The sequence below is a fragment of the Elephantulus edwardii genome, unplaced genomic scaffold (assembly GCF_000299155.1).
Source record: "Elephantulus edwardii isolate Elephantulus edwardi_28Jun2011 unplaced genomic scaffold, EleEdw1.0 scaffold00181, whole genome shotgun sequence".
Lineage (NCBI taxonomy): Eukaryota > Metazoa > Chordata > Mammalia > Macroscelidea > Macroscelididae > Elephantulus > Elephantulus edwardii.
In genome coordinates this window covers 2723051-2738347 of record NW_006399931.1, presented here as the reverse complement: position 1 = coordinate 2738347, position 15297 = coordinate 2723051, and the positions used below count along the sequence as shown (strand labels likewise).

Below are 15297 nucleotides of genomic sequence, written 5' to 3'. Positions count from 1 at the left end.
GTTCATTAAAATTAATAAAAATAAAAATTTAAAAACAAACAAACAAATGTTGTTATTGTTGTCGTTGTTTTTGTGTGCTGTCGAGTTGGAACTGACCCTTTGGTGGGTTTTTCAGAGGCAGTTAATCACACAGGAGGACACTGCCCATCCTTCTCCCACGGAGCAGCTGGTGGATTCGAATCACGTGCCTCCAGGACTGCAGCCCAGCTTATCACTAGGCCACCAGAGCACATGGCAAATGAATCTCATATCCTTCTAATGTCAGTTAAGATTCTTTTAGTTTGGCTTTTAGTTATGAAAGAGTCATAGGGCACCCTAACAGAATAGGGGTTAGTTACAGTGCTCGGTCGTTAAGCAAAACATCGGGGGTTGAACCTATGAGCCACTTTGCAGAAGAAAGACTTGACAGTCTGCATCTGTAAAGATCAACCGCCTTGGGAATCCTAATGGGTACATCTCTTCTGCCCTAATGGGTTGCTATGGATTGGAACCTACGGATGACACTGAATTGAGAGACCCATTGGGGCAATAATGGTTCAGAGACCTCCCCTGTGGAAGTCCCAGCTAGAGTTGCAGCCAATGCATTTTATCTACATCATCATCTACATGTCAGTAAAGGCTTTGATATTGAACACGTTCTACAGGCAAAATCGGATTATTTCTAGATGGACTTAAAAGGAGGCCTGATGATCTGCTTCCAGATATGAAAACCCTGTGGATTGCAATTGCTTTATTTGAAACCAGTGAAAGTAATGGTACAAGAACATGCAGTGTTTAGTTTCATTGTCCATGTGGTCTGCATCCTGACTTAGCGCCAACTTGATGACTATGTACAAGAAGAGTCTTCACCTGCACCAAGCTCACACTCTAGAGTCAGAAATGAAGTGCTTTGACTAACACATACGTGTTTCTCAAACTCCGAAGCTTTTATTTCTCCTGAGATTTGGAGTCATGGACCAAAAGAGAGTGTAAAGCTAAAGAATAAACATGGTGATTTTCCTGAAAATAGTAGATTCTATTTGAAGATTTGAAACAAAAGGAGGTAAGTATTTCAACCAGCAGTAATGTAAATTATTTGCATATTCAAGCAAATTAACGAATGATTCAATAGAATGTAAATGTCTGCATTCATTTCTAAAAAGAAAACATGATGCTCAGCATTATTCATCAGAGCATGAACATGAAAACACCCCAAATGTCCAGCCACAATCAAGTGGATGGAGAAATTGTGGTACATTCACACAACGGAATACTATACAGCATGCAGGAGCAATGATTTTGAGAATCACTATGTAATTTTGGAGGGACTGGAGAGCATTATGCTAAGTGAACTAACTTAATCCCTTAAGGACAAATACTGTATAAGATCATTACTGTAGAAATAGGTAAGTAATAAAATGGGTATGAGGATCTAAGAGTGGGGGAGAGTAGGAGCAAGGGGTGAGGATGGGGGCTGGTAACCATAGGGTCACACAATTTGATGGGTAGGAAAGCTATGATGTGAAAAACAATGTATATGAACTTTGTAAGCAAACCAATATAAAAGAAAAATTTATTTTTTAAAAAAAATTACACTGGAAAACCCTATGGGGCAGTTCTAGTCTGTTACACAGGGTCATTTTGAGTCAGAATTGACTCAATGGCACAAAACAACAATCTTTATTCAAAGCCGGAAGAGTTGTGTGTGCACTGACAGAGACACATATCCCACCAGTAACTGTGGTCATTTAAGAATAAAATGAAGGGATTAATAAAAGACAAACAAACTATAAAACATGATCCTCAAAAGAAACATCATACATATGGAGGTCAGTTTTATTACCCAGTAATTTAAATAAAGAGGAGAACTTCAATAGAAGAGATTAAGAAAGAGGAAGGAAAGAAAGGAGGAAAGAAGGAGGGAGAGAGGGAGGGAGGGAGGGAGGGAGGGAGAGAGGGAGGGAGGGAGGTGAGCGTGATGGCAACACACAAAAGTTCATGATTTGGGTGAGCCCTGGACCAGTTCCAGAGCTAGAGTGTGACATGATAGCAGGGAGAGTGCGGGACATCTAGACATGGCAGAACCAAGAACCCTCAATGCCCGAAAAGGGCAGCAACCCAACCACCAAGAGTCTAGGAAATGCTAGATGGGAAAGGGGGGAGAACGGCAATCTCAAGGCTGAGGGCTGCAGAGTAAGAACCAAAGCATCCAAAATGCAGTCCCCTGTCCAATCAGCTCAGGAGCCCTGCTGGGGTAGTGAGGGCTGTACTGCTAACCAAAAGGTCAATGGTTTGGATCAACCAGATGCTCTTTGGGCAAAAGATGGCCAATCTTTCCCATTAAGACTTATAGCCTTAGCGACCTGATGGAGGAGATAAGGTACAAAAGTAGAGGGTTTGGTTCAATCAAGTAAAGGAGGGCAGACGCACCCACAGAGCCCTTCTAAGCAGATGGTTCAACCCCTTCTCCCTGTCTCTCTTTGTCTCTTCCTTCCTGTTCAAACCAGAAATATTGCTTCAAAATGGATCCCGCCTGTCTAATGTTGCCATGAGAAAATATCACAAAATAATTGCCTTAACACAACAGAAATGTATCCTCTCACACTCCTAGAGGCTGAGAATCCAAACTCAAATGTTGCCAGGGCCATGCTTCTCTGAAGGTTCTAGAAAAAGAGCCTTCTTTATGGCTTCCAGGTCTGCTCGTTCCTTGGTTTCTGGCAGCAAGAGTCCAAACTCTGCTTTGATTAATTGTCTTCTCTCTGCACGTTTTCTGCTTTGTGCGTATTTTCTTCTTTCAGGTATACCTGTCATGCTACTCCTTGGAAAGGGATATCATGCTTAGAGAGGTGGAGGGTCAGCGTAAGAGAAGAAGAAAGTCACACATACACCACCCAATGAAAGCAATTGATACAGTGATGGTAACAATGTGTTCAAGTGCATTAGAGATGGTAATAATGGCACAAAGTAGGACAGAGTTCATGGTTCCTGTCTGTCACTCATAGTGTCACTATGATTGGTACTCAATAGCCACTAACAATAGCAACAACAGTCGTGTTAATGGAGCTCTGTCGGTCCTGTGGGTAAGGAGTTGTGCTGCAAACCCACAGGCATGTGGTTTGAACCCACTAGCTGCTCTGCAGGAGAAAAGTAGACAATATCCTCTCATGCGATTGTTAACCTCCAAATACTCTCCGGAGGATCAGTTATGAGTCGGTTCTATTCTGATGGCACATAGTGGAAACCAAGAGTCATGTCTACTCCAGTCAGCCTCGTGTAAACGGAACTTCTTTCCTCTGCTCTGCAAAGACCTTATTTCCAAAAAAGGCCATGTTCAAAAATATTGGGGGACTTCAACATGCCTTTTTGGAGAACACAATTCAAATCATGACTCCATGGAAGTCTGTTGTCTTTCTCCCTCATACAAACATACACACACTGACATGAATTCTGCTATCTCCATATAGGTTGGGAACAATAACCTACAGAATTTGGCTGGGATAGAAAATAAATTACTGACAGGTGTCTGGATGAATCTACCACATCAGAAAACCATGCATACGCATGCCTTTTAAACCCTAGTATCTAATTTCCAGGAATGAGGACTTATCTGTTTTCCTTCATGCTCATCTTAAATAAATCATGCTTCTCAAGATAAACCTAAAAAAAAACAGCTTTGTCTACAGGTTCAATGTTCTCAGAGACGCCAGACAGGTGAGCTAGTAACCAGATTCAGGAGTCTGACACCTTCCTCCCACAGGCAATGTATTTCCATGCACACAGTACTGGTAATTGTCACTATTAGCTTTTGTTAAGTCAATTCCAACTCAAGGTCACCCCATGTGAGCAGAGCAGAACCAATCCACAGACTTTCTATAACTATGACCTTCTAAGACAGATCAAGAGCTCTTTCAACTCAGGAACGTCTGGGTGGATTTAAACCTTCAACCCTTCAGCTAGCAGTACGTAGCCTGAATGACTCTATTTGGGATGCTAACAATAAGGGCATGGAGAAAAAAAAATGCAACCTATCTTGATCTACTGCTTGGAATTCACTATACACACATTTTTGGACACACTGCTTAAGTTTCTGGGTGGAATTACAATGCAGTTGGCTGAAAGGACTCCAGAGATGATGGATATCTGAACTTCAAACAGTTGATCATTTGTCCTACGGTATTTTATCTGAAAACTCAATTCACATTGTATCCGTAAGAACACAGACAACGAGCCAGCTGAATGAGCAACAAGGTTGAATGGACGTTTTTCTTTCCTTTCACATTCTATGATGGATGGGTTCCTTGTGAAGGAGAAAGGATCTAGAGAGGGCCAGAAGTCCACTAACGTTTTAATCTCATTTTGCCATTAGTCATAGGCTTGTGGGTGAAGCTGCAATCATCTGACTCCCCACGTTTACATCTTCCTTTCATTAGAGAAATCCTTCCTTTTCCCTTAGGTACCTGGCTGCCCAGGCAGAGTCAACATTACAGCCCACCTTTCTTTCCACCCAGGTATGAGTGAAGGACTAAATTTTGTCCAATTGGCTGTGAGACATTTCGTGCAACTCTCAACGCATATTTAATAGCAGAAATGTTTATCCTCCACTTTGTCTCTCCCACACACCTCCTGATGTTGGAATGGGGACACAGGGTGAACCATTTCCAATGCTTCAACCGGGGGCTACCCCTTGAGACTGGGCAGAGGAGCAAGTATATAGAAGGTACTGGCTCGAGGTCAGAGCTGTGGAGTAGAAATCCAGCCCATGTAGGTCTGCTGATAAACCCCAAGGATCAAGGGTGAAAAAGAAGTCAACTCTCGTCATGCTGAAGCTACTCAATGGAGGACTCCCTGTGAGAGCAGCTTAGCCTGTATATAGAGAAGTTACTGTCACTGGACCAAGCAAGAATCAGCATCCAAGAACAGAGTACTCTGCTCCTCCCTCAGAATGAATGGAGACCAGAAATCAGACACTTCTGCCCAAGAGAAGCAGGATTTCATCCAGCACTTCTCCCAGATTGTCAAGGCCCTGACTGAGAATGATCTGAGGCACCCAGAAATAGAAGATGCTTTTACTCGGCTCAGGAAGGTCCTAGAGTACAATGCCATTGGAGGCAAGTACAAGCGAGGTTTACCAGTGCTGGCAGTGTTCCAGGAGCTGGTGGAGCCCAGGAAGCAGGATGCTGAGAGTCTGCAGCGAGCCCTGACGTTGGGCTGGTGTGTGGAACTGCTCCAAGCTTTCTTCCTTGTATTGGACACCATCATGGATTACCCGAAGCGGGCAGCCCTGCTGAGATCAGAAGCCAGGCCTAGGTCTGGATGCCATCAATGACGCTATGCTGCTGGAATCGTGTATCTACCGCCTGCTGAAGCTCTACTGAGGGGAGCAGCCCTACTACCTGAACCTGATGGAGCTCTCCCTGCAGAGTTCCTATCAGACTGAGACTGGAGAGATCTTGGATCTCATCACTGCCCCTCAGGACAAGGAGGATCTCAGCAGATTCACTGAAAAGAGGTACAAATCCACTGTCAAGTCCAAGACAGCTTTCTACTCCTTTTACCTTCCTGTAGCTGCTGCAATGTACATGGCGGGCATCAACAGGGAGAAGGAACATGCCAACGCCAAGATCCTGCTAGAGATGGGCGAATTCTTTCAGATTCAGGATGAGTACCTTGATCTTTTTTGTGACCTAAGTGTGACATGCAAGATTAGCACTGACATCCAGGACAACAAACACAGCTGACTGGTGATTCAGTGTCTACAGCAGGCCCTCCAGAACAACGCCAGATCCTGAAGGACAATTATGGTCAGAAGGAGATAGAGAAGGTGGCCCGGGTGAAGGCACTGTATGAGGAACTGGAGCTGCCTGCTGTGTTCAAGCAGCATCAAGAAGAGAGTTTCAGCCACCTGATGGGGTGTATCGAGCAGTATGCTGCTCCTTTGCCCCCAGCCATCTTCCTGGGACTAGTACACAAGATCTATAAGCAGAAAAAGTGACCCTAACCATGGCAGGGGGCGGGGTGGAGGGGGGGAAGCTCTTAGTAAATTATTATTGTTTAAAAAAAAAAGAAGTTACTGTCTGGTGGCCGAATGGCAAGAAGGTGCGCTGCAATCCCAAAGGTGCATGGTTCGAGGCCACCACCTGCTCTATAGGAGAAAGATGGATAATCTCTTCTCGTGTGATTAACTGCTTCTGAAAACTCACTGGAGGGTCAGCTATGGGTCAGTTCTGATTATACAGTGAACAATAACAACAACTATCTAGAAGTGGAGTATTGCCATTAACAAAGCCAAATATTTGGAAATGCAGAAATGCAATCACTGCAGCCCCCTGACAAGAGCTCTCCAGGCATTTCTTCAAGCTGTTAGCCAGGCACAGATTCTCTGTGTCACTCAAGTTTCTGGTAAACTCTGCTGGATTTCAACAAATAAAACCTCACCTGTTATTACCCCAAAAGCACATAGATGCAAGAAAAGTGTGTAGCTTGAAGAGAAGTGTTGAGGAACTGAAAAGTTGGAGAGAGTTGTCTCTCCTTCAGATTTTAACATGGATGCGGATGACTTTTTAAAAAGCATGTAGCCCAATCAAGGAGTTGGGGATCATAGTCTGGTCTTTAGGAAATGGAAAGCAATTTAGTCAACTGGCCTAAGAGAACTGATAATGAGAATAACCTTCACCTGGGTTTTTAACAATTTATAAACACCCCTCTTTGGAAGCAGGAGTGGCATCTATCTACTTCCTAAACAACATGCCTCCAGAAACTCTATGAACTTCGATAAATGTTAATAGTTAAAGAAAGAAAGGCTTCAGGCCTTTTGTTCATGGGGTCACTATGAGTTGTGCTTGACTCTAAGGCAATCAACAACAACAACAAATACCCCTCTAAGACACATCCCATTGGTCTCTACCCATACAAACAAAATTGAGTGATAGAAATCAAAGGAGAAACTAATTCAAAAGGTAAAGCACTCAGTATAATGTTCTCCAGTCCCTTCCAAGTTAGGTAGTGATTTATAAAATCATTGTTCTGCGTGCTATGTAGTATTCCATTGTGTGAATGTACTACAACTTCTCAATCCATTCATTTGTGGATGGACATTTAGACTGTTTCCATGTTCTTGGAAGGTGAATAATGCTGCTATGAACACTGGTGTACAAGTTTCCATTTGAGCCTCACTTCTCATTTTCTTGGGGTGTATTCCAAGCAATGGAATAGCTGGGTCATATGGAATTTTTATGTTCAGCTTTCTTGAGGAAATGCCAAACTGCCTTCCAGAGTGGTTGTATTATTGTATAATCCCACAAACAATATAAAAGAGTTCCTATCTCACCATATCCTCTTCAACATGTATTAGTTACTGTCCTGTTAAACTTTGCCACTGCTACTGGAATGAGACAGAGTCTCATTGTGGTTTTGATTTGCATCTTTCTTATTGTGAGTGATTTGGAGCATTTCTTCACATGTTTGTTTTCCATTCAAATATCTTCCTCTATGAAAATTCTCTCCATGACTTTTGCCCATTTTGTAATTGTAATTTTTTTCTTGTGGAGGCCCAATGAATTTATAAATTACTACCTAATTTGGGAGGAACTGGAAAGCATTATGCTGAGTGAACTAAGTACCGCAAGGACAAATACTGTATAAAACCATTATTGTAGAATGAATATGAGGAGCCAAGGGGTGGGGGAGGGTGGAAATAAAGGGGTGAGTATGGAGGGGTAGGGTGTTAATCATAGGACTGCACAATTTGATGGGTGGGTGGGGTGAAGGAAATGGGAAAGATCTTTTGTGGAAAACAATGTATTCAAATTTTGTAAATAAATCAGTATAAAATTTTTATAAAAAGGCAAATCATCCACACAAAAGACAACCTCTTCACCCTTGAGGCCAGAAGAGGTGTCCCAATAGTGACCATTCTGACTAGAAAAACAGTAGAAGGTTCTAGATAGAATTGGGGGGGGGGATTTAAAATTTCTTCAAAATTCTTATCTACCAAGACAGATAGAGATTGGAGGAAACCCCAAGACAATCCAAAATAATATTTGAACACAAAACCAAAGCTATCTCTGCAGGTCAGTAAGCCAAATAGTAGACTGAATTTCAGAATAAACAGTGTCACCCACGAGTAATATACCTCCTCAATTAACAGTATTTGAGATCGCACAGTCAACAGTTACCAAAAATCAATGATGAGAAGGGAAGTTGCTAGCTGAATGCAAACACAAGCAATTGAAACAATGACAATGTTTTCCAACACTATAAAAATGGTAACCAACAAAAACTGAACCATGTGTACAAAACACTATTAATTTCTTATGTTCTTTCTTGGGAAACAAGTCTTCATGTCAATTTTCACTTAAAACACAGTAAAATATTTCTTTAAGAAATCAGCCCTGGAAAGAGCATCATAGGGAGTTCTGGTGGCAAGTCTCTAGGAAATTGCACCCTTAATCCGAAGGCCAAGCTTCTCTGGAAACTGAACCCACCAGGATCATTCTTTCCTCTTTGTTGTTGTTAAATGCTGTCGAGTCATAGATGACTCATAGTGACCCTATGAACGAGAGACCTGAGCACTGTTCATAGAGTTTCCAGAGGCAAGCCATTTCGGAAGTGGCTGTCACTCCTGCTTCCAAGCTTGTTTTAATTGGGAAGCTCCCGCAAACACTGTCCACCATGGGTAACCATTATCGCATTTCGCATGTCAGAGTCACAGTCTTCAGCATCACTGCAACCACGAGTTAACTCTCTACAGCAATGTACAGACGAGTGCTATATCACCTAGAAGAATGTCTGACAAAAAAAAAAAATTTAAACCAGGCCTCTGTAAGTTTTTAAATTTTATATTTGTTTGCATGCAAAATTCAAATACATTGTATTTACCACATTCCTTCATTCACATTGTGTTTCATATAATCATTTACATACTTTGTGTTTTATAAAATTACTCACCAATGATCTATGCTTACTATTATCCCATGTCAGGTGTCCATGGGACCATTTCTAATTCCTTCACTTCCTCCCTCCACCCACCAGCATCTTTAAGGGAGAAAGATGACAGTCTCCTTGCATGTAATTTACAGCCCTGGAAACCTGCTGCAGGGCCAGCTGTCAGCTCCTACTCAATGACAATAAAAAAAAAAAAGAAGCAGCAGCAGCTTCAACAAGAGCATCACAGAAAAAACAAGTGCTCAGTTCCCCAAGTAAAATTAAAGAAAGGCATGTGCCAGGGTGGTATCTTCTCTTCATAGCTATTCAATCTGTGTGCTGAGAAAGTTATTCAAGAAGCTGGACTCTGGAGGAAGATTTAGCAATAATCTGCATTATGCATATGACACAACTTTGCTTATTGAAAGGGAGGAAGATTTGTAGCACTTGCTGCAGAAGATCAAATAACATAGTCTTCAATATGGATTGCATCTCAATGTCAATAAAAGAATAATCTTCACCACTGGACCATTAGGCAACCTCATAATGGAGGCGGGGAAAAGTGAAATTCTCAACAACCTCATCTTACTTGGATCCAAAATCAACATCCTTGGTACCAGCAGCCAGGAGATCAGGAGATGAATTGCACTGGGAAGTGTGCAGTCATGGACCCCTCCAAATTAATGAGGAGCAATGCTGTCAGTTTGAGGACTAAGTTGCACCTGATTAGGCCTTGCTATGCACCTGAAAGCTGGACAATGAATAAGCTTGACAGAATTGTTGCTTTTGAACTGTGGTGTTGGAGAACAGTGCTGAATATCCCATGGGCTTTAAAAAGAACAAACAGGTATGTCTTGGGAAAGGTGCAGCCAAAGTGCTTCTTGGAGGTAAAGATGATGAAGTTTCATCTCACATACTCAGGCATGTTTCTAGGAGTTTTTCTTTGGAGAGGAACATCATGCTTGGAAATATGGAGGGCCAACAAAGGGGAGTAAAACCCTCAACTAGATGTACTGACACAGTGATGGCAGCAATAGCCTCAAGTGTGTCAGAAATTGTGAGGACAGCACAGAACAGGACAGGGCTCAGATCTGCTGTTCATAGAGTTGCTATGCATTGTACTCAACCCAAAGGACTCTAATAACAACATAATAGACTCAAAACAGATTCATTTGATCTATTCAGGAAGAAATCTAACAAAGTACGAAAATGAACGGTTGCATAGCCAAAAAAAATTCTACCAACTATCAGAGGGGAAAATAGCGCCATTCAGAGAAAGCAGTCATAAAGACACAGATCTTGAAGCCAGGGGCTGGATTGCACATCCTGATTGCCTGCTCACTAGCTTGAGCTGTTTAGTTCGGGTCTTTAAATTTCAGCTTCTATATCTCAGTATCCTTTCAGGATAATACGCAAAGCACTTGGGGCAAAATCTAGTGCATAGAAGAGCTTAATGAATACTGTCTAACATTATTGCTGAGTGGTTATGAAAAGATAACCAATAAAAATTCAAGCATCATAATCTTCAATCTTTTATCGGACTGAATTCGTCCCAAATATAGTGAGTCACAATTGTTCAATGTCTTGAGTTTCAAATAAGTAAATGTTCACTCAAATATCTTTAAAAAAAAAAAAGAAAATGTAGCAATTCCTTCAGGGATTTTATTTATCATGTGTTGATACTCCGGCTTGAAATGAATAATTAATGTGGTTTTTTTAAATATTCTGATAAAAAATCAAATTCACACACTTTCTTAAACATAATTTCTAGTTTTATTTTGTTATTTTTCTATTTTTTTATTATACTAGTTTAATTATAAAATTTAAATACATTGTTTTACATATTCTTCCAATTTCCCTCACCAGCCCCCATCAAATTGTACAACCCCATGATTAATCCCTCCCCCGGATCCTCATACTCATTCTATAATAATGATTTTATACAATATTTGTCCTGGTGGGACTGAGGTCACTCAGAATAATGCTCTCCAATTCCTCCCAAGTTAGGTAGTAATTTACAAAATGATTGCTCCTGCGTACTGCATAGCATTCCATTGTGTGAAAGTACTATCATTTCTCAATCCATTCGATTGTGGTTAGACATTTGGGCTGTTTCCATGTTCTTGTAGTGGTGAGTAATGAACTTTTAGTGTATGAGTCTACATTTGTGCCTCAGTTCCCATTTAGCTGGGTCATATGGAATTTCTATGTTCAGCTTTTTGCGGAAGTGTCAAACTGCCTTCCATAATGGTTGTACCATTGTACAATCTCACCAACAATGTAACAGAGTTCCGTTCTTGCCACATCCTCTCCAACATTTATTACTTGTTGCCCTGTTAAACTTGACTAATGTTAGTGAAGTGAGATGGAATCTCATTGTGGTTTTGATTTGCATTTCTCTTACTGCTAGTGATTTTGAGCATTTCTTCATGTGTCTGTTTGCCATTCAAATATCTTCCTCATGAAAATTCTGTCCATATCTTTTGCCCATTTTCTAATTGGGTTATCAGTCTTTTTCTTGTGGAGGCCCAGGAGTATTCTGTAAACTTTCGTTGTAAGACTCTTGTCTGAGATGGTATTACCAAATGTTTGTTCCCAGATGGTAGGTTTTTAATTCTGTTGTAAAAAGTTTTTGATGTACACAAGGATTTAATCTTTAGAAGGTCCCATTCATCAATTTTATCCTCTTCAGATTGTGCTTTTCTGGCTGTATTTGGCAGTCTCTTTATGCCATGGACTAGGGCTTCTAAGCTTGATCCCAGTTTTTGTCTTATGAACTTTACGGTTTGGGACTTTACTCCCAGATCTCTGATCCACACTGAGTTGATTTTTGTGTATTGTGTGAATGTAGATCCTGTTTCAGCTTTCTGCAGGTGGAAGTCCAGTTTTGCCAGCACCATTTGTTGAAGAGGTTGTCATTTCCCCATTTGATAGGTTTGATTTCCTTGCCAAATATCAGTTGACCATAGACAGCTGGGTCTATTTGTGGGTTCTCAATTCTGTTCCTTTGGTCTATGTGACTGTCATTGTACCAGTACTATGCTGTTTTGGTTACTACTGCTGTGTAGTAAGTTTTGAGGTCAGGTAGTGCTATATCTCCCAACTCAATTTTGTTTATCTGAACATAATTTCTAGTTTTAAAGGCCAACTCTCACTCTCCTAGGTTAAGATTACCTAAATGAAGAACATTTCACAGAAAAAAAGGCCCGAGTATCTACTTTCATAACAATTGCAGCTTTGAAAGCCCCAAGGGGCACTTTTACTGTCTAATAATGTCAACAAGGCAACAAATTTGGTTTCATGTTTGGTTTAAGTCGTTGGACTATCATTTGCTACCACCACCAACCTTTACTATCCTGTGGATTCTAATGCAGAATTACTTCATAAGTGTCCGAGTAGAACTGTGTTCTAAAGAGTTTTAAGTGTTCATGATCTTTCAGAAGTAGATCAGCGGTATTTCTTCAGAAGTGTTTCAAACTTCTAAACTCTCAGTTTAAGTGCCAAGTTTGCTGACCATCTGTATTCCTTAAGAATGTCATCATTTATTTTCTAGTTGTGTGATACTAAGAAAGTCCCCTGGTCATCAAAAACAGACTTCCTGTTCAATAACAAGGAGACAAGAATATCTCCTTATAACAAGAAGACAATAATGTTTCCTCATGGGTTGCTGGGAGCTCTGGTGTCCTAGTGGCAAGAAGCTGCTCTGTAATCCCGAAGGCATGTATGCAGTTCAAGGCCACCAGCCACTCCACAGGAGAAGAATGGTCAATCTCCTTCTGTGCAATTAACTGCCCCTAAAAACCTGCTAGAGGGTCAGCTGTGAATCTTTTCCATCTTGACGGTACACAACAATAACATGGGTTGTTATTATTATTAAATAGAAAAATACATGCACGGTGTTTACAGTATGTCCAGAATATAGTATTAAGACAATGGAATCTTCATTATTGGGATGTTGTTGTTTGTTGTATACCATAGAGTTGGAACCAATGCATAGCTGACCATCCAGTGGGTTTTCAGAGGCAGTTAATTGTAAGGGAGAAGCCTGCCCATCCTTCTCCCACAGAGTGGCTGGTGGCCTCAAACCATGTGCCTTTGGGATTTCACTGCAGTTTCTTGACCCTAGGCCAGTTACTGTTGTATAACATAATACTGTACTTATCATATGATAATCATACCCTCACATAAGCCTGATATTCATTCATTGTAGGGCTCAGACTTCATATTAATTCTCATCATGCTAATGGATCATAATGACCAGTTAACCATACACATTCTCTCCCAATCTCCACTTATGCCAAAACATTATTTGAGCAACCCTGTTGGATAGTGATGGGTGCCAGTCATGAAACATAACCTATCTCTTCTATGAAGCTCAGTGGTTCACTTGAAAGTACATCTACAATGTATTTTAATAGTACCACCTCCAACCCAATGGCACTGAGGCTTGGGTAAGTAATAATTGTGATACACACAGTGTTGTGTATCACTAAGCAGCCTCAAAGACTTAATTATATTCCAGAACTAAATTTAAGTTTCCAAAGAAAATCAACCTTCAGAAGTCGACTAGAACAATTAAATGTCATTTGACAGCCCAACATCTGGGGTAGAAGTTCTCCTTCCCTTGTAACAAGGGGATGAACCTAAACTGGGGGGAGGGGGAACTGGGGGGGGGGGTGGGGGAGGTGCAACAATGAATGAATGGAATTCCAAAATCTCTGGGGGGATGCTTGAAATTGAAGAGGAAATAAGCCTTTTCTGTTCATGCTCAGGACAAAGCCTTCTTTTAATCGATGGTTTCATTTTCAGTTTTAAAACAATCGATTCTGCCCAGGCTAACGTATTTACCGTGGTTCCTCTTACACATTTCTTATTATAGTCACCACCCGAGTCTGACCCAATTTTCTAAGCAGATTTTTCTCAGCTGTGGAGAGGCAAGCTGAGCACTTCATCTGCTCCTAGACCCTGGCGCTGTCCATGGTCCCTAGAATCCTTCTGGCTGCATCTGGGGATGCTATCTGAGCACTGTATGGTACAGTCACTCCCACTGCCCTTGTCCCTGGAGAGTGAGTAGATAGGGTCACATCACACTGCTAAGAGGTGGCAACATTAAGACCCACTGTCTTTGTTATCACCATATTGACAAGAACCCTTTCTCCTTACTAAATAAAAGAGAAATCAAGACGGACATTGAAGAATACCAATTGATATATTTAACTGAGTGGCTTCAGATAGGCACACTTTTACCACTAGTGTTAAAAATGGGATTTCGTATCCCCAAATGATATGCTGTTGTGATTGTAACAATGAGCTTACGTGCAGGGAAGACTGTCAGTGTGGTGCAGGATGAGGTAAATTTTCAATCTATTGCACAAAGGACTGTTATGAGTCAGAGTCAGCTCAATGGCACCTACCAATAACAAGATATATAGTGGAGGTCTGTCTGATTCCTGTGCTGTGGATCTAATCCTGTTTCTAAATTGTTTTCTTTTGTGCCCACAAGCTCATACTAGAATAAGGTAGGTCTCAAAGCTAAAAACTTCTATTATTGGTAGGTACATTGAAGTCAGTTGTAGCCCCATATACGTCAAATGAAACTGTGCCCAGCTGTGTAACATCTTCACTGTGTTTGAGCCCACTGTTGTTGTCATTGTGTCAATACATCTTATTGAGGGTCTTCCTCTTTTTTATTCACCATCTATTGTACCAAGCACAATGTCCTTTCCTTGGGCACTGGTTTGCCTTAAAGACATGTCTAAAGTACAGGAGATGGATTCTTGTTATTCGCCTCTTCCATGGGTGGTCTCCCATGATAGCATGGCACATTATTCCTGTACAGTCAGGACTGTTTGCTAACACCGCAATTCAAATATATCATTCTAAGTTATAAAAATAGCTGTACAAGAAGATATATGTATACTCATGTTTATTGCTACATTGTTTGCAATAGCAAAGGGTTGGAAACAACCCAAGATCTCATCAACAAGCAAATGGATAGAGAAGCTATAGTATATGCACAGAATGGAATACTATGCAGCACTGAAAAAACAAGGAATTAATGAAATATTGTACAAAATTGGTGACCATAGGGGACATTATGCTGAGTGAAATATCTCAGTCACAAAAGGGCAAATACTGCATAATGCCAGTATTATAAAACAGGACTGACATTGGGATTGGGAAGAAACTAAGAGGGAATAAATAAAAAGACCAGAGAATGGCCAAGATTATTGGGGCAGCTATTGCTGCCAGTTTAGGGCCTGTGTCAGCAAATGGAAGTCTTACTCATATACAATGTCACCCAAAGGTAATAAAGGAGGTCAGAATTGTTTCCACTGTGGAAAGCTGGGCCACTTCAGTAGACAGTGTCACAGACGAGAGCCACAGATAGGCAAG

General features: G+C 41.1%; 1 protein-coding gene and 1 pseudogene across 2 annotated transcripts in view; one reads left to right on the top strand and one right to left on the bottom strand.

Annotated features, from left to right (window-relative positions):
- The window catches only part of GRM8 (glutamate receptor, metabotropic 8), a 1137490-nt gene that overhangs the window by 637814 nt on the left and 484379 nt on the right, over positions 1-15297 (bottom strand). The gene's annotated exons all lie outside the window — the stretch shown is intronic.
- LOC102858282 lies at positions 4910-5971 on the top strand (annotated as a pseudogene).